At 49.0% G+C, this 26858-nt stretch overlaps 1 protein-coding gene and 1 long non-coding RNA gene across 4 annotated transcripts in view; one reads left to right on the top strand and one right to left on the bottom strand.

The window, feature by feature from the left end:
- Asap1 (ArfGAP with SH3 domain, ankyrin repeat and PH domain 1) overlaps positions 1 to 25823 on the bottom strand; it is a 282890-nt gene extending 257067 nt beyond the window's left edge. For 2 of the 3 annotated variants that reach the window (XM_027431674.2, XM_035449607.1), the window contains exon 1: positions 25701 to 25823. The gene's annotated coding sequence lies outside the window, so the exon portion shown is untranslated. The remainder of the gene's footprint in view (positions 1 to 25700) is intronic. The other variant, XM_035449606.1, reaches the window with a different exon arrangement.
- On the top strand, positions 5900 to 11002 carry LOC118238106. Its single transcript, XR_004771263.1, has 2 exons — positions 5900 to 9956; positions 10721 to 11002. It is a non-coding gene; the product is annotated as an uncharacterized LOC118238106 (long non-coding RNA).
- Positions 25824 to 26858: the final 1035 nt, after the last annotated feature.

Below are 26858 nucleotides of genomic sequence, written 5' to 3'. Positions count from 1 at the left end.
ACACTCCCTAGATAGTTCCTGGACCTTTCGTCCAGACAGCTGAGGAAGCTTGAAATACCTTGTGAATGTTCACACTAACACAGAGGCTGATACCCAGATAGGACCTTGATCCAGCCCCACACGCCCCAGAGAGACTCTGTTTCAGTCCCTGGAACTATTACAACAGTCATGATGGCTATGCCAACCTGGCTTTGCTCTGGGAGATGCTGCTGCTGTCACAGCAGCATCCAGACACCATTCAATGACTGAAGGAGACTTGGCTTTGTCCCCATGGCTTCAAATGACTCATTGTGGTTCCACCACAGCCATCTATCATCTAACAGTCTTCAATCTGGTAGGGAGTTGCCCCTACCCAGGACATCTGGGCTTATGTACAGCTGTTTACAAGAAGCCACGATCCTAAGATCAGTCCCATAGAGCCTCCCTTTGTGGCCTCCACTCGTATTGCAGTCCAGAATCTAATAAAGCTTCACTGACAGTTGTATTGTCCACTGTCGTCTTCACTACATGAAGAGCAAGCAAAGTTGATAGCATGAAGAACAGACAACTCCCGGGGTTGCCAGCCCCAAGCATACCCATAGCAGCAGCTGAATAAATAGTTCCAGAAGGTGGGGGCAGGGACTGTGAAGAGCTGAGACTGCAGAAGAATTCCAGAAAGCCACCAAAAATCAGTGCTTCCTGCTACCAAGAAGCTGTAACACCACCGGCTGAGGAGTCTACCACTCAAAGCTCAGAGCTATAGCCCGACCTTCTGAGTGCTCGGTAGTTACTGTACTGGGAACTCAGCACTGTGGCATGGAATGCAGGGGGTCCTGCCGAGGTAGGCTTAGAGATGCTGACACTAAGGGAGCTTCTATCTAAACAGAGCAAACGGCCCATAGCCAATAGCACAAATAACTGCCACTATGGTGACAAGCCCAAAATAGAAACGACACCTGCAGCCAGGGTCCTGACTTAGAGCCTTGTCATCAAGATCAGCATCATGGATATAGTTCATGTGTCTGCTCATCCTGTTGGCTGTCCAGTGACCACTGCCCCAGTAACAAACAGAGAAGATGCTACTTCCAAGGCCCGAAAGTCACCTTCCAGGAATAACAACACCTAAGTGTCCCAGCCTCCACTCAGTCCAAGGACAGGAGAAACAGTGTGGGAAGAACTTGCATGGTATGTTTTTGTTCCTGGAAGCCTCGTGGCTGAGTCTTTCCTTGAAGCATTCAGGGCCTAATGTCACTTACTCTGTCACCTGCAACCCTGAGTCCTCACCAAGCCCAGGGCAATGAGAAGCACCATTCTTGTTCCATCTTAAGGAAGCAACAATAACCCCCACAGCCTAAATAACATTAAAACGACAACAACAAAGCCAGCACACGTGTTGTGTGGCAAGTATGTGTGACACACACAACAAAAAAAAATTAACTTCTTTAGTTTCATAACAACCCAAGGGCAGGCGTCGTCATTGCTCCCTACCTCACAGGGAAGGAAATGGGCTGATACAGGATAAGCCTCTTGCCAGAGTTTTTATGACTAACAATTGAAACCTAGTGTCCTGGTTAGCTGAAAACCTGACACAACCCAGAGTCATTCAAGAGGAGAGAGTCTCCATTGAGGAACTGCCCAGGTCAGACTGGCTTGTGGGCATGCCTATGAGGGATTATCAGGATGGTAAATTGATGTAGGAGGGCCCAGCCCACCATGGGCAGAACCATTCCCTGGGCAGGTGGTCTTAAACTATACAAGAAAGCTAGCTGAGTATAAGCCAACGACGGAGCTGCCTCCATGGCTCCCGTTGCACTTCCTTGACTGTGAAATGAGTTGCTTGGTCAGAGGCGAGACTGTGTGGAAGAGTAAGCAGGCCTGCCTGCCTTCAAGTTCCTGCTTTGACTTCTCTCAGCAAAGAACGGTGGTCTAAAATTGTAAGGTGAAATAAGCCCTTCACTCCCCCAAGTTGATTTATGTCAGAGTGGTTTTATCACAGCAACAGATATAAAACTAGAGCGCCTAGATACGTCTACACCCTTTCTTTTCTTTAAACCTCACTGGCCTTTCAAGCAGGTTAGGCCTCAGGAGAGATGACTCCATTGCATGCATCCCTCACTTGGGATGTTAGAAATTAAAAAAAAGGACATTTAAGAAGTTGGCCTGAGCTGGGCGTTGGTGGCACACGCCTTTAATCCCAGCACTTGGGAGGCAGAGGCAGGTGGATCTCTGTGAGTTCTAAGCCAGCTTGGTCTACAGAGCGAGTTCCAGAACAGCCAAAGATACACAGAGAAACCCTGTCTCAAAAAACAAACAAACAGACAAGAAGAAGAGGAGGAGGAGGAGGAGGAGGAGGAGGAGGAGGAAGAGGAGGAGGAGGAGAAAGGAGAAGGAGGAGGAGGAGGAGAAGGAGAAGGAGAAGAAGAAGAAGAAGAAGCAGAAGCAGAAGCAGCTGTTTCACTCATGCTCAATGCTCATGCCAAGTCCCATCAGCGGGCACCTAGCTTGGCTATGTTCTTCTCAATCCTCTCATTTCCTCCCTCTCGATGGCTGTGTTTTCACAGGTTAGCACGTCTGACACACAAAGTGTATTCCTGTCCATGCACTTCGACTTCTGCTTTCTCTGCCAGTGCTGTGAGGACATCAATAATGCACCTTGTAATCAAAGGCATGCCAGAATCAAAAGAAACAATGTATGTCTAAGCAACACCCAAAAAGAAACAATGTATGTCTAAGTAGCACTCAAAAAGAAACAATGTATGTCTAAGCAACACCCAAAAAGAAACAATGTATGTCTAAGCAACACCCAAAAAGAAACAATGTATGTCTAAGTAGCACTCAAAAAGAAACAATGTATGTCTAAGCAACACCCAAAAAGAAACAATGTATGTCTAAGCAACACCCAAAAAGAAACAATGTATGTCTAAGTAGCACTCAAAAAGAAACAATGTATGTCTAAGCAACACCCAACACCCATAAAGAAACAATGTATGCCTGTCTAAGCAACACTGAAGTACCATCTACTTAAAGCTGAGCACAGACCTCACAGAACTGTCAATGGGAGAAACGAGGAGCCAAATCCCCCCTTCAGATCTCCCAAAGAATCCTTCAGAGCACACCTGGTCCCACATGAAGACTCACCCACACAGCCCCTGGTCTAGCTGTTGCTCATAAACCCCAGGCTTGGCATCCTTGCATATCTCCAGGGTTAATGAGAAGAGAATCCCAACCCCTCCTCTCTATTGTTTACATACATTGTATTAATGAGTACCCATCACACTGGAAAAACACGGACTAGACATCTGATTATCTTTTCTTTTGCCAGATACGTTCATTCTTACAATAGGTGGCAAATGCTAACATGGTACCGAGCCAAGCTGGGCACTGTCTTCTGGTGCAAGTCACAAGGGGGAATAGCTGTGGGCACCTACAAAAAGTGACTATAAAGCAGAAAAGTGATGCAGATGACTGGCTGGGGTGCTTTCATGGAGCTACAGGATGGCAGCGTCGTGTTTTGAGGTGGAACGGGAGGCCGTCAGACAGCAAGGAAGAGGGAATTCTAGCATGTCAAGTGCAATGCCACAGCCTAAGGAAACTGCTCCCTGTGGTGACGTGTGTTGTTCTACCTGGCAGTGTTGCTGCATCCAGAAGTGCATGGCGGTTAATGCACACTGTTTCAAGTCACCAAGTCTGTTTCCCATCCCCAGCTGTGACCAGATGCAAACGTGAAGGTTTGCATTTAGGAGGCTCTCAACTTGAAAGTCAAGTGACAGGGAAGGAAGAGGCTTTGCGATCCAGGGACTGACAGACCAGAGTCCGTCCTCTTCCCTTGCCAGCCTCAGGTAAAGCCTTGCCTTTGCAAACCCAGATATTGTCACTTTAAAAGCTTGCATAGTAAAAGTAGCCTCACGCCAGGCATGGTACCTCTGTACCTGCTCAGGAAGCAGAAGATCAGTGAGGATCAGAATTTGAAAGTCATCCTTGGCTTATGTAGCCAGTTTGAGGGAATACAGACCGAATACAAGAAACCTTGTCTCAAAATTAAATAAGTAAACAGATAAATAATAAAGTTATGAAAGAGTAGCTTCAGGAGGCTTCTGTGAATTAGACCTTCTAGGAAATCAGGTAACAGATACTCCTCTTGACAGTTTTTGGGCTTCTAGTCTCAAAACAGTGCAAAATTGGTCTTCGAGGGATAAGCCAAGAAAGGCAAACCATTTTACTTGCTGTTTTAAAGTTTCTTGTTGTACACCAGAATGTCCCAGTGCTGCAGCTAGGACTACTGTCCATTTTCAAAGCCCGAAGAATGTCAGTTTCATCGCAGGTAGTCAGAAGTCCCTGCTGCTGCCAGGATGCATTCCCTGAATCAGTTAAAAGGGGGTGGAGCAGAAACACTTCTGCATGAACTGTCAAGATGCGGAGGTGAGAATCCCTTTTATATTTCAGGCAATCTCTCTCTCTCTCTCTCTCTCTCTCTCTCTCTCTCTCTCTCTACACACACACACACACACACACACACACACACACACACACGAGTAGCCTTGCATGGCAAGTAAGCGTCCATGCTATTTTCTCCACCTGGACAGGAAAGCCAGTAACAAAGTATCTTAGGGAAGCTATGTGACCTAGGAGCATCAGGACCAGGCAGCTCACTCTTTAAACACCTCTCTGAAAATCTGTCTCTCAGGAATGCTTCTGCCTGTCAACAGAAGAGGGGTTTTCCCGGTTTCGAAATGGCATTATCTTGGATGCTTTGCTTTTAATGAGGTTTTAAATATTTTCCGTCCCCACAGCTGTTTGTCTCCAAGTGCAGTGGGTGGCAACACAGTGTGACAGGACACAGAGCTGGATGTGCTGACTCAGTGTAGTTTCAGGACCACTCCCTGAGCCATTCAGGGTCACCTACTTGGAAGGACAAGTTATGGACTTTAGGGTGCCACCTGGAATAGAGGGCCTTTGGAAAAACTCTCTGGTGAGCAAGACAGAATTCACTCCCATCCTTCCTCTCCAGAGAAGCCTTCGGGGAACGAGAAGACCCTGCAGCCAGGATTGTACCTGGCCCAGGACATGTTTGGTGAATTGATGAGTTAATCAACCAAACAAATACCTCGTGCCAAGACTTTCCCAGCAGAGTCCAACTCCTAGTTGCCAAAGGATTATCAGGACACTGGTCTCTGCAAGCTTCTCGCTTGGCAGTTATGTGTGGTGTGGGATGTCCTGGCAGGCCCCCATCTTCTAGAACCCGCTGCAAACCAAAGTGCTCTTAGATATTAACCTAGTCTCCTCCTCACTTTTCCTCAGATCTTATCACAAATGACAAAGAATTCAAAGAATCTAATCAAGATATGTGTGTTAGCCCCCTGCAGGGCAACATATATGGTCTTGGCTACTAGCCAAGGAAGGGCTAACAGCTCTTTGGGACCTCAGGAGCCATCGGAGAAGTAACAGTCAGTCATACCATCTACACCTCACAATCAATGTGAGGATTCCTGGGAACAGAAAGCACACCAGAGACATCCTATGCTGTCATCTGAGCAGCCTGGCCTGATGGGTACACTGCTCTCACAAAATCTTGAATGACTATGACTCAAATGTCAAAGATGGGAGAAACTGCGCCGGATATGTAGCCCGGTAAGTAAAGTACTTGGCTGAGCATTCAAGAAGTTCTGGGTGTGGTATCACGTCACACACCTGAAATCCCCGGTGCTTCAGAGATAGAGCCCAGGAGTTCATGATCGTGCTGGGCTACACAGCAAGCCCGAAGCCAGCCTGGGCTACATGAAACTCTGTCTCAAAGGAAGAGAGAGAGAGAGGGAGAGAGAGAGAGAGAGAAAGAGAGAGGAGAGAGAGAGAGAGAGAGAGAGAGAGAGAGAGAGAGAGAGAGAGAATACCCAAACCAAAGGCCACCACTCCCAGGACAGGCGTGGGCAGATGCATATGTACCCCAAGTGTATATGACATGAAAAGGAAGGCATACGGCTGTGGCAGGGCCGTTCGTTCCCCATGGCCTGCTACACAAAGGCAGCTGGGTGGTTTCCAGACTCCCTTAGGGGCCCTGAGTGAGGACTTCATGTGCTGGATCAGGACATTCCAGCGTCAGCCTGCTTCCTCTGCAGAGCAGTTTTCCTGGCTCAAAATCTGGCAGGAGATGCAGGCTGGAAGAACTGCCCCTCCCTGCTCCCCCTCCCTTCTCCCCTCCCCCCACCATGCTGTGACAGCGGTGAAAAGGTGTGGCCCGGTGAGAAGCAAGCCTGGAAGCCCAGCACTGCAGAAAGCATACCTAGACATCTCTCGGAAGATAGAACCAGCAAGTATTACCTTATGGGAAAAAGAAATGGAACTCAGAAAGTGACCAAACTGACCGGTGGGAAGTAGGAAGCATTGAACTTCAGCCGTGGCTCCATTCCAGAGCTCATGGGATGTGGTCAGGGAAAGAACTCTCTCTCTCTCTCTCTCTCTCTCTCTCTCTCTCTCTCTCTCTCTCTCTGTGTGTGTGTGTGTGTGTGTGTGTGTCCTGGGAGGACAGGGGAGACAGGGGAGGGTTTTCTGGCAAGCTTGACTCAAGTGGTCTACTGGCCTGCGTTCTGGCCTGTGGGCAATAAGCAAATACAGCACCACAGTCCCAAGGAGAAGAAGCCTCTCTCATCAGGCAGATCCAGTAAAAGCTAGCATCTGAGTGTACATCCGGTCCGGAACCTTCTCTACCACCCTGCTGCAGCATGGTTATCTGTTCCGTGTGTGTCCACACAGTGTACGGTACAGGCTTAGAGAGAAAGAAAATTTACCCAAAAGAAAGTAGGGGAGAGGACAGAGGAGAGAGAACGAAAGAGAAGAAGAATTCCCTCTCAGGGGTATATTAGTTGTTTTAGAAAGGATGGTCTCTGTGTGTCGCCGGGGGTACTGGTAAAAAGGGGCAATTCACAACCTACTTCAGGGAGAGTCCAACACACAAGGGCAGACCTTAGCTAACCTCGGAACTTACAGAGGGGCTCCCTACCCTCTGGTAGCCAAAGGTTATAGTCAACAAGGAGCCCCAACAGCAGATGGGAAGAAGGGGGAAAGGCTGGGGTTGTCTTTCACGCTTAGTCCAAGTCTCAGCTCTGCCCAGACCCCACCATTAAGGCTTCATCTTTTCAAGATGCTGCCAGTCATCCATTCTCTGCCCCTCAAAACCACAGATCCACAGGAACCCCTAGGCGGCTGCTCTGAAGGGCGCACCACCCCGCACCTGCCCACACCTCCCTAAAGCTCTTTGACGTGGCCAGCAAGCTCCGGAGAAGCTGCTAGAAGGCACGAGTCATTAGAGACCTGCAAACAAACCACAGTGGCATACCACTTCACATCCGTTAGGTCGGCCACAGACAGGAAAAGGGGCAAATAGCAAGTCTTGGCAAAGGTCTGCTGGCTGGTAGGAATGTAAAATCACTCAGTGGCTTTACAAAGGTCTGACAGCTCCTCAAAGTTAAAAATAGTTACCTGATGACTGAGCCATTCCGCCCCAGGCATATGCCCCACGGAACTGAAAACATGAACTCAAATAAACACTTGTAAATGAATGCTCACAGCAGCACTTGCCATGACAGCCAAAGAGTAGCAACAGCTTAGGTGTCTACCAACTGACAAATGAATAAACACTGGAATCTACCCACACAATGGAATTATTGAACTATGAAAAATAATGAAAGGGTGAAGCGGTGATTCAAGGCAGCCAAGGTGACCCTAGCAGGAACCAACTCAAAGAAATAAACCAAAACAAACATTCAAACAAAATGAATTTTGGCATATACTATACCACTGGGTAGATCTTTAAAATGGTAATACTAAAAGATGCTAAATAAAAGCCTTGCATGAAATCTTACACAGACAATTCCATACATGTGAACCATCCAGCGGAGTTTCATCCATAGCGATGAGAAGCCGACTGGTGTTGCCAGGGGCTGGAAGAAGGAGGGGGACCATGAGGTGTATTGACTGTGTATATGGCTTCCTTTGGGGGTGATGATAATGTCTTGGAAGTATGCAGAAATGACAGTCTCTCATTATGAATGCACTCAATGTCACTGAACTGTATGCGTCCATAAGGTTAATGGTTAGTTCTATGTCAATTCGACATCAATTGTGTGTGTGTCACACCAACCCTTTATGAGGCCATCCTAATTCAAGGGAGTTGTGTGTTTTCTACTGGAACAAAACAGCCTATTACCTGGCCTGCGGAATTACAGTTGTGACCCAGTACACTTCCCTCCTGTCTCCTTTAAGTCAGCCTAGTTCCTTGCAACCAAAGGCTTCTGAATGGACAGTGCCCGCAATGGCTTCCCTACTGTGTGACCCCAGAGAAATGTTTCTCTTCTCTTGAGTCTTCTTCAGATCTTCATCAGCCCAGTAAACAGGGCTGATCATACCCATTTCCTTAGGTTGCTTTTAGATTATTACAACAGCTCCTATGAGAATATTAGGTGGAGTGCCGAGGGTGACTTCATTCATTCCTTGTGATATAAATTATGGTTCTCTCTCAGTGGCAGTATTAACCGTCTGGAAGAACTGGTGTCAGGCTCACATGAACAGGAATGGCAGCTGTGTCACCAGCTTGCTGGAAGCTGAACTTGAACTCTGTCTCTCAACTGTGACCTTGGGAAAATTGCTGCTCAGAGACTTAGTTCACTCACCTATGAAATAGGAATAATTATAAGCAAGGATAGGACATATCAGTATTGGGGACGTGTAAGCTGTTATCGTCATTGTCATAGAACATAAATACAGGGCCTAGGCACTGGCCAGTGGAGTTCAAGTTTACTTTGTCCATGGCCTCCCTCCTTCCTTCTTGCCGGCAACTGCTTACAGAGTGTCTTCATCACCAAGCGTCGTCACAGAGTCTTGGCTCAAGCAGAACTTTAGCTCCCCTAGACCAGGAGTTGGACAGCTATGTCCCTGGTCACAAGCATGGATTCCAAGGAGTTTTCTGCTTCTCCACACCAAACATGTCCACTCTTTCAACCAGGCCTTACCTACTGGGTTTTACAGCCACCTTAGGTTTCCTGGGTACACCACCAGACTACATTTCCCAGACTCCTTTGACACGGAGGGTAATAATGGGTCAGAGTTCTAGCTGGGGAAGAAGGTGTGAGTCATTCAGGGCTTTTAAGATGGGGGTGTGTCTCTTCTGGCTCTTTCTACTCTGCCAAGGAATGAACAATATGAGAAACTTTAAGGCCACAAAAGCAGAAGAGGCCTATGTTCAAGTGTGAGCATGAAAGGAATCAGAAATACCGATTTTGAAGAAGAAGAAGAAGAAAATAACTTCACATTTTAGAAACACCGTAGGGGCTTTTTGTTGCTACAGATACAGTTGCTTTATTAGTTGACTGAACTGAATTTTATGCAAGATATCATGAATACACCCCAAAACTGTATCTGAACGCATCCTAATGTTAGAACCCGTGGATTTAAATACCACAGCACTAAAATTTGCTCTGGCAAGGTCACAGAAAACTAACGAAGACAAAGCATCATGAACAGCAAAAACATCCATGACAGCATGTCAGACATTTGAAGAAAAGCTTGGCCAAGGAAGGTTCACTGAGAAACAGACAGGGCGAGGTCCATGATACACGAACTGGGATGCTCAAAAATAGCTCCTGTATGGACAAACATCCTTCTCCCTTCTCAAGTAGACTAATATGTGTGGTGATATATCGTTTAAGATCTAATAAAGCCACAGCCATGGGGGCCAGGCAGTGTTGGCGCACACCTTTAATCCCAGGACTCAGGAGACAGAAGAAGATGGATCTCTGTGAATTCAAGGCCACCCTGGGATAAATGGGAGTGAATCAGTCCAAAAGAGAAACAGAGACCACACCTTTAATACCAGCACTGGAGAGAATATCAGGAGTTCAATGCAGTCTCAAGAGCAATCTGAGATTTGAAGAGCAATGAAGTCTGGAGGTTTGGTGGATCACCCCTTTGGTTTGACATTGGTAGAGGTGAGAGCTATCTGGTGGCTTGGCCGCTTTGCTTCTCTGATCTTCAGCTTTAACCCCCTATCTGTCTCTGGGTTTTTATTATTCATGTTACAAATATGAAAGGCATTCAGGACAGGGGGCATCAATCTGAGAGCCCAGGTGGAGGCCTGACGGGGAAGGAGTGTTGCACCAGCTGCAGGTGGCGAAAGGGAAAGGAGATGAAGTCAAGCAGGAAGGAGAGGCAGAGTCATCAGTAGACACCTGTGGCAGCTCAGGGACCTGTAGCTCTGTCACAGACGAAAGCTGAGTGATTTGCGCCAGTACATTCCAAGGAAGGCCTCTCTGAGGATTCCATCTGCCAGCCTTTCCCAGCTGCTGCTCTGCGGCCTGTGTGATCCCCACAGGGTGTTTTCCTGTCCCCTCCCTCAGCTGGGCTTCCCTCCTGCCCCTCCCAAACTCTGTCATTCCCCCTCAAGCCCCTGCCTTCTTCCCTCTCTATGTCCTCAAAGCTCTCTTCCATGAGCCAACTCTTAGGAAGGGACCTATACCACCCTGAAGAAGCCATGGTAACCGACTGTCATGATGTCAAACCACACAAAGGTGCCTAGAGCCAGGGAGATGAGAGAGCCAGAGGCATAGGTTTGAACAAGCTATTACACTTGATCGGGGGATTTTAACATTTAGTAGAAAGGTTCAAGCCTAGTTTCTCCAAAATGGCTTTCTTTCTACTATTCTTAGTAAATAATAATAATAATAAAATAAATGTAGTCTCTACTTTCCCACAGCTGCTTTCTAGATGACGACACTGAGGGCCTCAGAGGTTGGACAAGCAGGTTGAACTCACAGCCAACAGCAAAGTACCACGTCTATGTAAAACCACAGTAGCAGGCAGTAGAACTGAATTTCTCCAAGTGGCTTGGGTCAGTTTGAAGGCATGTTTGAAGTATATACATACATACATATACTACTTCCTGGGAAATTATGTATTAAATTTCAAAAGGCAAATAAAGAAACATATCTTTGGCCTATCAACTATACAAAAAAAAAAAAAAAAAAAAAAAAAAGAAGTGTAATTGATTGTGCCCGGGGCTGACCAGGAGTTGAAGATGTGTAAATCCTCGAAACCCTGCTCTAAAAACATGATCTGGTTGACTTCCCTGAATAGCAACTTAGAAACATGCGTTAACATGAAAATGTGCCTACTCTTTGGCCCATCAGTTCCACCTTCAACAAGTCATCAGAAGGAAGCATTTAGACAAGTATACAAATGAAAAAACCTGCACATGCACCAACAAGAGTGTCTGAGTACGGGGGCTCATGCCTACAGTCTCTGCACTCGGGAAGAGGCAGGATGATGGTGAGTTGGAGACCGTCCTGTGGCACAGAAGGCCCTGTTTTAAACGACAAATGACAGCAATAACACTCTATGGCCATGCATTTTCTAATCTATACAGCCAACCCAACTGAGCACTGTCCACAGACACTGTTTGGCTCTCTCTCTCTCTCTCTCTCTCGATCGCCAGCCCGGGAAGTCTCAAGCCTCCTTTGCAGCCCACGGTCAAGCAGTCAAGTGTCCCCTCTCCTGACAATCACATGCATGTCTCTGCCACACTGACAAGCCCTGGAGAGCACTCCATTCTCCAAGAGCCCTTCAACACGGCTGCCTCAGACCACACTGGTCTCTGTATTTGCTCTTCCCTTCAAAGGGCCCAGGGCCCACCTCATGGCTAGAGGATTTTTAACAATTTAATACTTCCAGGGATGTGCTGGGATCCGCAGTGACACTGACTGGGAACGATGCCATGTCCTGCTCAGCAGGTGACGAAAGGGACCAGGTGGATTCACTCAGTCACTTCCTAGAGACCTAGCAGGCGGTGGGCACTGAGAGTGGTTGAAGTGTCAGCCTCATGGAGACCACAGGCCAGTGTGTGTGTGTGTGTGTGTGTGTGTGTGTGAGAGAGAGAGAGAGAGAGAGAGAGAGAGAGAGAGAGAGAGAGAGAGAGATCAACATGGCAGATGTTTTGATGAGGTCCAAATTCTATCCTAGGGATCAGCAAATGGCAGCCTGCTCATCACATAATAAACAGTAAGAACGCCATCATTAGTGCCTCATGCTAAGCCAGGTGTACGAATACGTAAAAAAAAAAAAAAAAAAAAAAAAAAAAAAAAGACAAGGGACAACTGGGTACAGTAGACAGCACTGGGGTAGGGGAAGGGGACAGTTCAGCTGGCCAGGTAAAGGAGAAACAGCTTTGCTGCTCTGCCTAAAGGCTGTTTCTAAGCCATCCAGACTACAGAAGCCTTTTGCCTCTTCCTTGTACCAGCTTCTCCATGATGATCTCAAAAACTAGAGAACAACGGGAACTTGGGTGTTTTCCTTCAAGAAGAGCCATCCAGGCCTTCTAGAAGCTTCTCCCCCCCAACTACCCATACTACCCCCCAACCCCCACTGCTGTGGGAGAATCCTTCTGTATACTGTGAAGATGTGCTGCTCTCATTATTCTAGAGGCCAGAATTCCAAATGAGGGCAGGGCCATGATATCTTTGCCCTTTCCTAGCTATCTGAGAGCTACATCTCCCCAGCTTCTGATGCTTTCGGATTCTGCTTCTTCTTTGTCTTCTTCCAATGTTTTCTCTCCCGCCCCTTCCAGCCATACCATCCTATTAAACTCAGGGTCTTAGGTAGGGTTTCCATTGCTGTGATAAAACACCATGACCAAAAGCAACTTGGAAGGAAAGGGGTTTATTCCATTTTATACTTCCAGCTAACGGTCCACCACTGAGGGCAGTTGGGGCAAGAACCTGGAGGCAGGAACTGGAGCAGAAGTCAGTTCCCTCCCCCTGGCTGGCTCAGTTTGTCTTCTTATGCACCCCAGGACCACTTACCAAGGGGCAACAGCACCTACAATGGGCTGGGCTCACCCACATCAACGTTGATTAAAAATATGCCATAGAGGTTGATTTTTTTTAAAGATTTATTTATTTATTATGTATACAACGTCCTGCCTCCACGTGTGCCTGTACGCCAGAAGAGGGCATCAGATCTCATCACGGATGGTTGTGAGCCACCATGTGGTGGCTGGGAATTGAACTCAGGACCTCTGGAAGAGCAGCCAGTGCTCTTAACCTCTGAGCCATCTCTCCAGCTCCCCATATAGGTTGATTTTATGGAGGCATTTTCTCAATTGTGGGCTCCCTCCTCTCTGATGACTAGCTAGCCTGGAATTGAAGGACAGACACACGGAAGGAAGGAAGGAAGGAAGGAAGGAAGGAAGGAAGGAAGGAAGGAAGGAAGGAAGGAAGGGAGGGAGGAAGGGAGGGAGGAAGGAAGGAAGGAAGGGAGGGAGGGAGGAAGGAAGGACCCAGCATACCCAATGAATTCATTTTCACTTGATTTCCATTGGTGAATTTATTCCTCAATAATCTACAATCCAAGATTCTAGGGATTAGGGCCTTAAAAATACCTTTTCGGAGGGCATGACTCAATCTGTAACAGCCGCCCCCATTCTCATGAAGGCAGCTAGCATCCCAGGGACCAGGGGCGTGTCCTTCACACACCTCTTCAGAGCCTTCTGGCCACAGCCCCGAGAGAGCAGAAGTCTGATTTTCTCCATTTGAATGAAAACAAAACTAAAGCTTAAAGAGGCCTCAGACTTTCTTCAGGTCAAACAGCCAATAAAAAGCCAGGCTGGGAGACTCTTGTGAGCCCTGCCACCCAAGGGGCTTTGTTTCTGCTGCTCGCTCTGCTGACAATGGCTGCCACCTGCAAACACTTCACACAGTTCCTTTCCTCACGCTGGAAGTTTAAAATATCCTCACTGAACTCAGCTTACCCCAACCAACTTGAAACTCCGTTCCAAGATGCGAACATCCCACACATTCATGTTCTGTCCATGAAGATTCATTAGGAAGAAAGGAAATTTTGAAGAGCAACACCTGTCTTTTTGACTGCCTAACTCACGCAGCCCTGCATGTACAAACACCTGCTTTTACTGTCTCCAGTGACAGCAGCCTTTGGGGACTCTCCTATCTTCAGCATGATCCACTGGGAACCAGGATGCAAGCAACCTACCCATAAGAGGTAGCTTGTGTCCGGTTACAAGTCCGGTGGCCATGGGAAGAGCGCTGGACACAGTGTATCTTCCGTTTCTATCTGAAAACCCTGGACCCCCAGGGCACAAGTCCTTCTAGTCCTCACAATTCACAAGTTTTTCAACTTCAGCAAAACACAGGTTGCCAAACTCCAAGCCAAAGAGGAACAGAGAAAGAAGTCATCATAAAAGATTGACTAGCCGTTTGCTGAGTGCATACTAGGTATGAAGGTCGAGAGACCCAATTGCTTCCTCTTTACCTGACCTTCTCCCTCCCTAAGCACGGGAGGGAGACCAGAGGCTTGAACCTCATTAGCAGTCGGTGGTGTGAAGGATGGATGGACTAAGAGACAAACTCTGAGTTAGGAAATGGCTAGGCAGTTTGGGGGAGCTACAGGGGAGCCTGGCACAGGAACACACACACACACACACACACACACACACACAAACACACACACCTATAACCCCAGAACTAAGGGGGAAGCAGATGGGAGAATTGATGAGGCTTGCTGACTGCTGGCGTAGCTAGAAAAAAAAAAAAAAAAAGCAAGCTCCATGTTCAGTGAGAGACCCTGCCTCAAAGGAATAAAGAATAAATGAAACAACACCTGATGCCCTGTTTTGGCCTCCATGTGTGCAGCCGCATACTCATATATGCGTACACCACATAGCTCTGTCTCTGTCTGTCTCTCTCTCACACACGTACATACATACACAGTGTAAGACAATACGGAGCAAGGCTTCCCTGCTAGGCAGGGTCAGGTACCTCTGTATAAGCGCCTCAGGGTACTGTAGGTGCCTGCATGAGAACACAAAGCACACGGGTACATGCATGTCTGCACAAACACGGAGGTCTCAGATGGGCAGAGATGGTGCTAATACACAATCCAATAGCTGCACTTAGTAGGCACTTAACAAAGAAAGAGGGAAGGGGAGAGAGGAAAGGAGGGAGGGAGGGAGGGGTTGTCAAGTTTTAGGGTATTAAAGAAGCTAACTGCAGCCAGAAGGGTCCGAGAAAGCATCAGAGAGAAGTGCATTTGTGTCATTGCTACACAGTCAGCCAGCATGTGCGGAGGGCAAAGGTGTGTGTGTGTGGGGGGTGGGATTTGAGGGGAAACGCAAGGCAAGACAGTGAAGACACAGATGTACACAGCGCCGTGGAGACCTTCAGAGAGGCAGGAGTTCGGTGAAAGGAGACTTCAGTGTCATGTGACTTGGCTAGCCACATCAAGTTGTTAGTTAAGTCTGGGCTTTTGTTTTTGTTTGTTTTGAGGCTGGCCTCGAAATCATAGCTCTCCATCTGCCCCTGCCTTTCAAACGCATGGGGTAAAGGCATTCATCTGCAGGCCCGACTGATTAAGATGGGGGTGGGGTGGGGGGATAATGCAGTAGGTTTTTATATAATGAATAAAATATTCCTCCTGCTTTGACATCTTCAAAATGTTCTCCCTAAGCTAAATGCCCTTCTCATTGTCCCAGTGGCGGCCTGAAACAGTTCGTGGTAACACAAAATCTGTTGGTTTGTTTCCTTTTGTGACTGGTTTTAAGATCATTGTGTAGTCAAAGATGACCTAGAACTCCTGACCTTCTAGCCTCCTCTTCCCAGGGCATACTCTCCTACACCGACTTGCAGAATGACCACTGGACCTCATGAATGTCAAGCAACGCTCTACAGTTATGTGATCCCCACTCCTAAATTTCTTTTTTAAGATGGGACAAGATCTTTCCCCAATCCCATGTCTGGCCAATTTCCCATCATAAGGCATTGGCCAGAATTATGTCATAAGCCCATGCCTAAACCAATCACTGCCAAGGGGACAAGACCGTGGTGATGACTGGAGCATCCCTCCCTTCCTGAATAGTTACTGGAATGTGGACTTTTGAAGATCAGGGATTTGTCAGCCAGAAGAAAGGGGGATGATAGTGAGCGTGCGCTGGGGTCTGCTATGTCTTCTCACTTGCTCACCTCGAAGACATCTGCATCCCTAGACTATGTCTTAAGACTTTTGGGACAGTTAACATTAACTGCCAGCCCAACAAGTCAACAATCGTCTAGTCCTGTCATTGAGGGAGTTTCTATTTTAAGTTAACTTAGGTGAGAAAACAGACTCTAAATTTGGACAGGACCGTTCCGTGGGCTGCAGTCTTAGATCAAATAAAAAGGAGAAAGTGGGCTGAACGTTCACTTCTCTCTGTTTTGTGACATGCAACGTGGTCGGCGGGTGACCCGGAAGCTCCTGAGGTGCTTTCCTTGCTATGGTGGACTGTGCCCTCGAAGCATAGCCTAAATAAGTTACTTACTTCTTTCTCTGTTTTTTCGAGACAGGGTTTCTCTGTGTAGCTTTGGAGCCTATCCTGGCACTCGCTCTGGAGACCAGGTTGGCCTCCAACTGACAGAGATCCACCTGATCTGTCTCCCCAGTGCTAGGATTCAAGCAGTCACTTACTTCTTGTCAAGCATTGGTTACAGCAACAAGAATGTTAATTAATACAAGTTTCATTACTACAACAGAATGCTCGACTCTGGGTACTTATAAAGACAAAGACGTATATGAAGCTCTCCGGTTTTGAGACGTTCAAAAAACATGACACTTGTGCCAATCAGCACATTTCTGGTGAAGGCCTCAGGGTGGGTGGGTGGTCCATGCTGGCTAGCAATGGTGATAGCATGTGTCAGAGCAAGCAGCCTCATTTCAGAGCCAGGAAGCAAAGAGAACTGGGTGGAGCCAGGCTGGCTCCCTCTGTAACAACCTCTTGAGACAGGGCAGTGGTGCCTTCCCAGGGAAGCTCCCAAGCCATCCCTCACCCTATCCCACCCCACCTATTGCCCCCATAACCTTCCATCTCCTAAAAGTTCTACAACTTTTCAAGTGTACCATCCAGAGGACCAAACCCTAGGGTGTGCAATTAAAGCACACGCAAGCCCCAGCACACAGTGCGGAGAGCCCACCCCTCCACCCTCTGCCAGTCTATTTTAGGCCTGAGGAAGTAACTGTCCTAGGAGAGGAAGCTTGCTAAAGGCTATTACAGGAAGGTCTATAAAGATGCTGCCGTTTGAGTTTCCACATGAAGAGGTCCATGATAGTGGGGGACAGGAAACAGTGGGGACAACTGAATTCCAGAGGCACCCTGCAGACAGGGTTACTTCAACTAAGAGGTTTACCTTTCTCCTTGAGCAAATAAGGCTACACTTAGACCTTCCTCAAAATAACTGGTGCACTCTCACCACAGGATTTGACCCACCGTTCCTCAGACTGGACTCTCCTTCACTGAACTCTAATGGAAATCTTGCCCCAAGTGCAGATGGTACCTCTCCATCCCCAAGCTGCCCCTAGCCATGCCCCTGGAATGACATCTTGGGCCCTGCAAACTCCGGCCTGCTTTCTGCCAGCTCTTCTATGGGGAGGAGGGACATGGATCCGACGTTACACCTTTCTCCTCTGTCTACCTGCCAAATACTTGAGTACACGGCCAGCATCGATCCTCATCTGGCACGAAACAAGACATGCAGGAAAACCCGTCACGCTGATAAAGCTTCCCCATGCTTCCTTTCCATATTGATCATGCAAATGAAGACTCTTGTCTCACTTTTGACTTGAACCAATCACGTGCCAGGAGCTCAGGCACTTTCCTTATATAGCGCTTATCTAACACCTTAAAAAAAAAAAAAGAACTGTGAGATTTTTCACTATTTACAGAAAGGGAAATGAAAGCCCAGGGAGGCTGTGAGAAAGACTCAGGATGGACCCTGCAGGGCCAGATGAGGAATCAGGACGTGATTCACATCTTCCAAGGCAGAGCCGTATCCTACAGAGTGTGGGCACTGAGCTCAGATGGCCTTGCTTGAAGTCTTGCTGCTTGCTAGCCGGGTGACCTTGAGGAAACTCGTGTATCTCAGTTATCCCGTGTTTAGAACAAGGATGGACACCTTGTCTCTTCAAAGGGTTATGGGTGGAGAGTGAATGAGTGACAGACAGAAGCTGCTTAGGACACTGCTGGACAAGCATCCACACACAAGGAATACCATCATCATCACCTCCAAGTCTGGGGGCTTCTTGGGGCATCTCAAATGTTCTGAGCTCACCCAATCGCCTTAGGCAAGGACAATGACCTGCCACTTGAACACATGAAAACCGACACTCAGAGGAGCAGGCCCAGGGAACATTGGGTCAAAGCTCACTAAATATCTTGAGTCCACCCTGCCCCATAATGGCTCTCAGTGGCAGCTCAGCACTCATTTGCCAAATCCCAGTGGAAGTTACGGAGGAAGTAAGACAGTACTGAGCTCCCCCAAATCCAGCTGCTGACAGTACACCAGAGAACAGCCCTTGTGTGACTGAACAAGTTCCGAAACTAACCAAGGCAGTCCCTCTCTCCCCATGCCTACTGCTCTACCCTACTCAGGCAGGGAAGGTGAATCCAGGCAAGGGTTACTGTCCTTAATCAGCATCAGTCCCTAGACTAGAACCCAAAATTCCCTGTCTTATTGTAACAATTTTTGTTATCTTATGCCCTCGTATTTGTCTTCTGTTTTTCCCTCCCCTACTTCTTCCTTCTGAGATAGGTTTATTCCTCACCAATAGTCAATGAAATTTACAGGGTCCCTGAACCAGGTTCCCTCCTTAACCAGCAGTAAGTACCTGCATCCGTGAACATAAGAGCAAGCCCAGCAAACACTTGCTATCTGAATCCAATCTTTGTTTTTGTTTTTTGAGATAAGTTTTCATGTAGCCCAGACTATCTTCAAATCTGATATGTAGTTGAGCATGACCTTGGACTTTTCCTGCCTCTACCGCCCAATGATATTACATGTATTTACCAGCACACCAGGTTTATAGAATATTCCAGATTTAGTCCAGGGCCTTACGCCTGCTAGACAAACACCCTACCAACTGCACCGCCATCCCTGAAGCCAACATTGCACGGCCAATGTGCTCATATAGATCCTGGTTCTCTTTTCTTAAAATGGCAAACTTTACATGTTCATGAATGTTCTTTCTTCTCCAGTCCTCTTAGGGAACCTGAACGACCTAAGCCACCTGGTCCCAAGTTGGTACCTTCTTTTGGGAAAGGAAAGCTTAGACCTCTTTACAAAGCCAGAGCCCCGTAAAGGCCAAGCCTTTTCTGAAAAGAAGGCCTGAGCGATTCTTTCCATCTGTCCAGGGAAAGCCTTAGGGCAGGGAAAGCCACCTTCCTAATGCTGTGACCCTTTAATACAGTTCCTCATGCTATGGTGACTCCCAACCATAAAACTATTTTCGTTGCTACTTCATAACTGTGATTTCAATACTGCTATGAATCATAATGTGGACATCTGATATTCGACCCCTGTGAACGGGTTGTTCAACAGCTCCGCCCCCAATTAGGTCACAACCCACAGATTGAGAACCACAGATTGAGCCTTAGACTCTGGGGCTGAGGGGGTGTGGTTCCCATGCAAATACTGAACACTCTGGGCATGGAAAGTTTTTTATACCAAGAGTCTAGTGATCGAATGTTCATCCCAAGAAGCTCTGGCAGAAATCATCCAGGACCCAAGAAAGCTTTAGGGCTGTTGCAGAAGCATAAAGGCACTCTGTAGAGACCTCTGATACACAGGATAGGTGAGAGCCTCCTGGGGCACAAACCACCATGTCCCCAAAGCAGAGCACACCACAGATAGGAGACGGAGGTAATCCAGAGCGAGCATCAAGGGTTAGTCTGAAAGTAAATATTAGTATGTTCTGGTCTAAGAAATAGACCAGAAACCCTATGGAAGGAGTAGAATCCAAGGATAAAAGGCAAGGAACACTTTTTAGTCTGGGCCACCGAACGCCCTGGCCCTTCCAGGACGACCTGAAAAAGAACCAAAAAATTTCTAGAAGTGACATGAACAGTCATTAAAACGGAAAGCTTACGGATGGAGTAGTCTATAAGCAAAGCAGCATAGCTGGCTGATGTGAGCCAGGGCATCTAACTCCACCTTCTCTCTGCTCAGCACTCCATGTCAAATGGAGTCCCACTCATGCCACCAATGCCCTTCAAAATGGTCCATGTTTCAGGAAAGACAACCCAATAAACAACAAAGCCACAGTAGGGGGGTCGCCCTTGTGCTCTTCCTATGTTAAGGTCAAGTCTGTATAGCTGGTGTATAATAGAAGGGGCAGCCAGGACAGGAGCAGAGCCCTGAGTCTACTGGTAACCATTCCCCTTGGCCATCCTGCTTCAGTGATGGTCACAGAACTCAGGAGACAATACGGCCTGACTAAGCATCCTTTTTGCATCCTACCCCCAAAGAAAAGCAGCCTCAGTGAAACACACACACACAGGATATTCCACCCATGCAGGGTTTTATGAAGGCAGAGGAGGTCTAAAACGTCACACGCTCGGTTTTGAACAGGGAAGTGCGGGCATTCCCAGAACGGGAACAGCTGCCCTCTTGACATCCCTCTTCCTGTCCTGCCCACAGAGACCCACCAGAGTCTGCTTCTGCAGAACTCCTGCCATGACTGGAGGAAGTACTGTGAGGTGCTGTGCGCTCTTCTTCATCCCAAACCAGACTCCAGCTGGACCTCTAGGCAAAGCTGAACCTGCTTACTCCTGTTTTCCAGTTCTACTTGCACCTTCACACTTCCTGGCTGGAGGCGGAGGAAGAAGAGGAGACACCAGAAACACCACAAGACTCCTGGCATCTCTGGAGGAGGGGGAGGGGTGTATGGGGATGAAGGAGAACCTCAGGTAGCCAACACCCTTGGCTCTGCAGCCCAGCATGCTGGAGGCCAATGGAGTGTATCTTCAAAGCGCTAATGGTCTCAGGAAAGTGTCTGGCCTCCAGGAGTGTTTGGGATTGGAGCCCATTGTCTCTAACTGAAACCCCAATGAAATCTGGTCCTCATTACCCACTCACAACAATGTGGCCGCATGACACACCATGGCTGAGTCCTTTGCTCTCAGACAATGAGGCGACCCACCTATGCACCACTAGCAGGCTGGGCCCTCTGCTAGTGTTTCCCCTAAGGCTTCAGACATATTTGTCGTGATCCAACACAGGATCTTTCCTGACCTCTGTCGTGCCTTTGGGGACAGGGCTGACTCATGTTGGGGACACTAGCTATGACCTGGAAACCAAGGTTTTAACTGCACAAAACAAAGTGCTGAGAAATGAATCATACATCAACTTTAAATGAGAGGGACAGTCCCTTACTCCTAGCTACCCATGTCTGGGGAGAGGGTGTGAGGATGGGTGAGTTGGGATGACTCTGACAGCTGACAATTTAATTCACTGTGGAAGCAGGATAAGAAGGACTGAAGAGAAACCATCAGCAGAGTTCAGAGGAAGGAGTAAACATCCATCACAAGTGTGACAGAAAATGTCCCTGAGCTGCCTACTTGCTGGGTTAGTAGCTGACGGGCTTCCCTGACCACCCATTAGCACTTCCTCTACCAACCCCAGAGGCATCCTGGGAAGGTGCTCTGTTGTACTTCAGGACTGAAGCCTGAAGATAGAAGCCCTGTCACCAATCAGCCCATCTTATAAGAACAGTGGGGCGGGGTGGGGGTGGGGGTGTTGACGCTTGCCTAGCAGGCACTAAGTCCTGGGGTCTAGACAGCACTCCATTAACCAGAAGTGGCCGTGTACACTCGTCATCCCAATTGTAATCCTCAAATTTATAAGACAAAAAGAAGCAGGATCATCAGGAGTGCCAACCTCAGCTACATAGGGGTTCAAGGCTAGCTTTGGCTAGGGGAAAAACAAACCTAGGGGCGGCAGTAGAGATTAGGCATGCAGCCCAATGCAAACACCCAAAGGCTCTCAAGAGCAGGAGAATCAAAAGTAGGAATCAAGATGGCGCCAGGAAAACTAACGCGGACGTTGTTGACTTTGAAGGCATGAGCCCGAGTACACAGGTAGCTTCTCTCAGTTAAAGAAAGGTCTTGTGCCCTCCTACCTGCCTGAGACCTTTCTATGGATGCCAGTCTCAGCACAATCAGGACCTGGCTTTTTCTCCACAAACCTAACTCCTCCTGCAACCTCTCCTGTTTCTAATACGATGCTATCATGCCCCAAGCTGACTGAGATAGAATCTAAAGACTCAAGTTGAGTCCTTTCTCTGCCCGTAACCATCTCACATCACTTCGATATAACCCATCACGTATAAATTCTATCTCCAAGCCCTGTAGGACCCACTGACTCCCTTCCCGCCAGTGTGGTCTACGACACCATCACCTTCCTGCATCTCCTCTTTGCTCTCTATGAACCCTCCCCCGCCTTCAAGAAGCGGTCTCTTAAAAATGTCAGTCAGAACCTACTCCTGAGCCTCAACTCAATAGTGCTCCCTTCACACTTGGTGGGAGGATTTCCAGGCTGTGTGAACTTGGCCCTAACATACTCTGCGACCTCACCTTGCAATGTTTTCCTCGTTGCTCATGACTCTGGTCACTCCCTGGAATGCTTGCAGCCCTCCTTGCGGCCCTTGCATGGAAGACTTGATATCGTCCCACCCATTTCCTCAGAATGACCTTCCCCCACATCTCAGTCCAGCTACTTCCTCCTCTCCTTCCCAGCCTCTGACCCGGCTTTCTTGGTAAACCAAGAGCCAACGTTGTATTCCCATCCTTGGCATCATTCTTTGTTTTCCTGGGGGAACTTGCATCCTACAAGTTCTCGTGCCTCAGAAGTTACCCGCCTATCTCTTCCAGTGGATGCAAGCTCCAGCAGGGCGGGGCCCCACCTGTCTTCATCCCTGCATCACAGGGACTCCAGGCAAGGCTTGGCGGTAGAGCAGGTGCTCAATACATGGCTGTGGAATTGATTAATCAGATGAGAGAATATAATCCTGACAACGAAAAGATGAAGCTGAAGAGGCCTTGAGAACAGGGGTGCTATTCATCTTTGCCTGATGGGTACCTCCCACCACGGAGCCACTTAGCAAATGTTTACTGGATACAAGAAAGAATGACTCAATACAGATGAATTTGAGAAAGGCTGTCCTTTCTGGGAAAGGCTCCCAAGGAGTCCCCTCTTTGGGGGAACACTCGTGTGTGTGTGTGTGTGTGTGTGTGTGTGTGTGTGTGTGTGTGTGTGTGTGTGTGTGTGTGTGTGTGTGTGTGTGTTCACTCATACCCATGAGTGAACACTGGGGGTTAGACACGGTCTCTCACTGTATTTAGAGCCAGGCCGGTACGTGTCAGCAAGCTCAAGCGATTGCGGTGCTGAGTCAGGGCACCTGGCTTTTTACAAGACTTCCGGGCATTTGAACTCAGGTCTTTATACTTGTACATCAAACACTCTTTCCAGCTAAGCCGTCTCCCCAACACTTCCTTGGTCCTTCTTAGGAGGTAAAGAGTCTAGAGCATACCACAAGTGCTCAACAAGTACTAGATATCACTGTCAGCATCGCCTGTGTAGGAATCATTAGTGCAGACTTCTAGAAAAGACCCCTGGAAACCGTGTGAGAGACGCCACAGAGAGGAAAGAATGGGGGAGGTGAAAATGAAGGGGGGGTGTCAGAAAGAGCTCATCAAAAAGCAGAGTCCACTGCAGGGAAGAAACACGAACAGCACAGGTAGGAGGCCAGCTCTCTTTTTCCTCTAGACCACAGCCACCTGGATACAACATGAGCAGCCAGCTGGGAGGAGGGTCTGGACCAGGAGGGCTCAGCTTGAATGCACACATTCATCTCTGGGCCTGCCGGGCTTGCATTGGTTTTTTGGAAACCTGGCTTGCTGTGAGTGGGAGAGGTGTAAGGAATTTCAATTTCCTTCACCAAATGGCAAGCTTGTGAGCAAGTCCTTTCTCTCCAACATTATCACGTACTAAAAATGAAAAGCCAGCAGCCACCCAGCTTTCATGAGGAGGAAGGTAGGTGGGCTGCCCAGCTCACAGAAAGAGGAGGACTCAAAACCAAGACCTTCTGAGAATCTCACAGACCATTCTGTGTCAAGACACTGCCCCTTTGGAGTCTTGGGAGTTTGTACATCTTCAACCATAAGGAGAAAGTAGAGAAAAGCAATCCCCCATCTCATAACTACAATTGTATATTTCAAATCCGTTTGATAGTTGAATCCCAAATGCACTTGGGTCAGTGAATAGAAGAAGTTGGGTCATATTTTAATTTTTTGTTTTTTCTTTTAAGCCAGCATGCAAGGTACTAAAAATAATTATGCATTTTTTAAATAGGGTAATTTAAAAACGCCTTATCACAAAATAAGTTCTTTCAGATAACTTCATATCTCAAAAACAGCGGCAATTGCAGATAAGCGAACAAGAGAAGGCGCTAAAGTGGCGAGGGATTGAAAGACACAATTCCACATCTGGTTCCTGGCTGACAGGCCATAACCCGACACAGGCAGAGAGAGCAGCCTGGCCCCAGAGTTTAGCGAATTGGAAGCTAGCTGTTTCTGGCTAGGCCACCAAGTGGTCATGTGCCCTTTGACAAGACAGGTAACCTGTTTGAACCGCTTCCATTCCACGTTAACAAAAAGTGGAAACAGTTCTTCTATGGTTTTTTGCGCTCTCTTTTCTTCCCTTACAGGATTCCCACCCCCAACTCCCACCTCCCACCCCCACCCCCACCCCTTCGCAATGGCCCTGCACGGGGGGGGGGTGCGGGAACGGGGGCCGGGGCGGGTGGCGGGGGCGGGGAGCTCCCAACCTGACCACTCAGGTTAGAACAGACACGAAAACTGGCTTTAAAAAAAATTAAATTCTGTGTTTTGCAATCTGAAAACATTACTCAGCAATCCTGCACCACCGCTATCCCAGAATCAGTTCTCTAAGACAACCTGATGGAGTAGATGGAGAAAAACAAACTGGTGTTTTGGAATCGTACAGCTAAGGCTATGGTCAAGTTGATGATGGTCTAGACTTGGCTAAGCCTCTCTCCGTGATAGAAAAAAGACCCGCCTTCTCGGGATGAATCAAACAGCAGAAAAGCAGATACCAGCGAGTTTCTTTTTTTCTTTTAAACTTACTGTGACACTCCTAAAAAAATCATCAGGTCCCCAAATGGTACAAACGGAAGACACAAGGCACTTCTCAGCTCCCAGGAGGAATTACCAACCCCCCACCCCCTTGGTTTTCTTTTGGGTTAACTAAGTGGTCTGGGGCCTGCCTGGCAGCGCCATGTCCAGGCCGGGTCCCGCGCCGAGGGGAACTTTCCTCCACTGCGCCGGAGACAATGCGGCGGCGGGTGCCGGCGCCTTCAATCGGCGCGGGGAGAGCGCCCGGGAGAACCGGGAAAGTGCCCGGGAGGAGAAGGAGAGCGCCCCGGAGAACCGGGAGAGCACCCGGGAGGAGGAGGAGTGAGCCCCAGCTTCAGGGGAGAGTGCTCAGGAAGACGGAGAAAGCGCCCCCAAGGACGGGGACAGCGCCCCCTCGGATGGGGAGAGCGCCCGGGCGGCTGTCCGCGCCTCGTCCGGGAACGGGGGAGCATTGCGCCCGGGGCGCATCCTGCCCGCCCCCCCCCACCGCAACCCGGGTCGCCTCCGCAGAGCAGGGGAACGCGCACCCCAGCGCTGCGGATGCGGAGCCCCGGGGCGGCCTGGCCACAGCCCCGCAGAACCGGCCGCGCGCCCCACACGCCCCCAAGACCCCGGGCTGCTGCTCTCCGGGATGACAGGGACACCCGGAGCCCGCAGGGGTGCGGGTGGCCCCGCCGCGCCCGCCCCGCCGCCCCGCCGCCTTGCCACTCACCGGGACCGGGCGGGCCGCTGGGCATTATTCCATCGCGGGCGCGGCGGGGCCGGGCGAGCGGGAGCCGAGCGCGGCGCAGGAAGGGGCGGGCGACCATGTGCCGAGGGGGAGGAGGCCGGCGACGCGAGCCGCTCGCTCGATCCCGCTCGGCGCGGCGGCGGCGGCGGCGGCGGGCGCGGGCTGCAGGAAATCCAAACACTTCGGCAGGAAATCGGAATCCTGACTAAGCACTCCCGGCCCGCGCCTGCCCCGCGCCGGGGGCTCCCGCCGCGCTTAACCCTTGGCCCGCCGGTACCCTGCGGGTCGCCCCAGTAGGACACCGCAGGGGGTGCGTGGGGTGGGCCTCGTCCTTGGCCACAGAGGGCAGGGGTGAGGCCCGTCTGCCGCTAAAGCGGGGACACCCGGAGAGGACCGTAGCCTCCCCCCCACTCCCGGCCAGGATGGCCTTGCAACCTCTCCTGACGTCTCCCCGTCCACTTTCACGGGTTCTTTCCAGTCGATCCCTCTCTTTTTGCCCAGTGCCTGGAGGCAGAACCTTTTGGGTCAGAATAGCACAGGGATGATCTGGCGAGCGTATGGATTTCCATGTCTGAACCCAGGTTGGGGAATGGCCTTTTCCTTTCTCCTGCAAATGATACTCCTTGGGCCTCAGTTTCTCGAATGAAAAACCAAAAAGGAGTGTTTGTAGACTTAATCTGAAAACCAGATGCTTACACTGGCAAGTTGGGAATACCAACGATAGCCATGCTTGGCCTTATTATTTGCAGTCTCAAGACCTCGGCGGAAAAAGGCCGCTGCCCTGTGGGATGTGTGTTGTGTGTGTCTATGTAGACTTACACCGCTGGGGACAGGTCTGACCTTTCAGACATCAGTCCGTTGTCCCTGTCCCGTCCACCCCATCACTGGGTGATTGCTTTGCTTGCTTTTCTTTGAGTCTTCCAGAAACTGCTGTCTGAAGAAAAGGTCAGCGGCTGTGCGGACCCCCTTCTGGTGAAATCTGAAACTCACTAGGCCTCACAAAAATTTGAGATTTTGTTCTTAACCTGAGGATGGCGGGGGTTGGGGATGGTTCAGGGGAGGGCGTGTTAATAAGCCTTGAGATGCTCCAGGAGGTTTAGGAAAAGCAGCCTGGAAGTCTGGGCGGCCATTGGAGTGATT

Source organism: Cricetulus griseus, chromosome 10 (genome assembly GCF_003668045.3).
Source record: "Cricetulus griseus strain 17A/GY chromosome 10, alternate assembly CriGri-PICRH-1.0, whole genome shotgun sequence".
NCBI classification, from domain to species: Eukaryota; Metazoa; Chordata; class Mammalia; order Rodentia; family Cricetidae; genus Cricetulus; species Cricetulus griseus.
This window is presented reverse-complemented; position numbering and strand designations above follow the sequence as displayed.